Raw genomic sequence first — 1,359 nt, forward strand, 5'->3', positions numbered from 1 at the left:
AAATATATATTTTACCAGTCCAAGCAAAACAATAATTATTGTTTGATTTTTAGCGTTGCTTTTAAAATTTACCATTTTACTTTGTAAAAATTGACGTAAATATTGACGTCTATCACACTGATAGAAGGATTTCTTAGCATTTAAGAAGATTTCTTTGTATTTAAGAAATCATTTCTTAAACATCATTTCTTAGCATTTAAAAAATATTTCTTTGTATTTAAGAAATATTTCTTAGTAGTTATATTTCTTTGTATTTAAGAAATATTTCTTAGAAGTTATATTTCTTAATATTTAAGAAATATTTCTTTGTATTTAAGAAATATTTCTTAAATACTAAGAAATGATTTCTTAAATATAAAGAAATCTTTTTAAATACTAAGAAATCCTTCTATTAGTGCATGCGATTATTTTTCAGGTACGAAATGATAAATATCAAAGTCAAAATTCTTAATTATTATACTTTACCATTTTCGATTTTCACATAGCGAATATTATTGTTTGAAATAGTATTTTCTTCCATGTAAATAATAAATTGTAACATTTAAATGATAAATATTATGAAGTGATTGTTAAAATCACGATTATGCTACGACGTCTCGTTCTCGATGATTACAAGTGTAGTAGCGCTAGCTATGTCCAATTCCACAACATTTAGAGTTTAAATTTTTTAATTCATGGCGCGACCACTATAGTCAGTGGCGCTCGCCGTTACTTACCTCATATTGTTTCGTTGTGTCCAACGATAAACATACAGAGTTTATATACAGTCAAAAATAATTATTAAATAAATAAAATATCATTATTTAACATGTCAAAAGAAAAAAAAAAGGAAGCGTTCACGTTCTCGTTCAAAGGATCGAAAACGTGAAAAAGATGAATAACCAACGATTGACAGATCTGGAAAAGCAAATAGCTAACCTCACAAGCGTTGTTACAAAATTTGTGCAACTAAAAAATGTTGAGGAAAGTTCGGAAAAAGTCCAAACGACGAATGTTCTAGGTAAGAATAATAGTGATGATAAATTAAAGAATTTTTTTCCACACGAAAAATTTCCTCGGTGCGCTTTCCATACGAAGGATGCACGCCTAATAAAGCCAGTCAGCTGTATATATATATATATATATATATATATATATATATATATATATATATATATATATATATATACATATATATATATATATACAAATTTATGCATCAAATACTGTTAAAGATTGGGTAATTTTTTAAATTCTCCCTATTTCTTTTTCTTTCTAGAAAAAGATCCCGAACTAACATGTGCACAAAATGGTGAGGTGGCAGACACTGACGCTGGAAAAAATTCTAACTCAGATGTAGTCGGTCAGATTCAAAAGGAT

Source organism: Cotesia glomerata, linkage group LG2, assembly GCF_020080835.1.
Source record: "Cotesia glomerata isolate CgM1 linkage group LG2, MPM_Cglom_v2.3, whole genome shotgun sequence".
NCBI classification, from domain to species: domain Eukaryota; kingdom Metazoa; phylum Arthropoda; class Insecta; order Hymenoptera; family Braconidae; genus Cotesia; species Cotesia glomerata.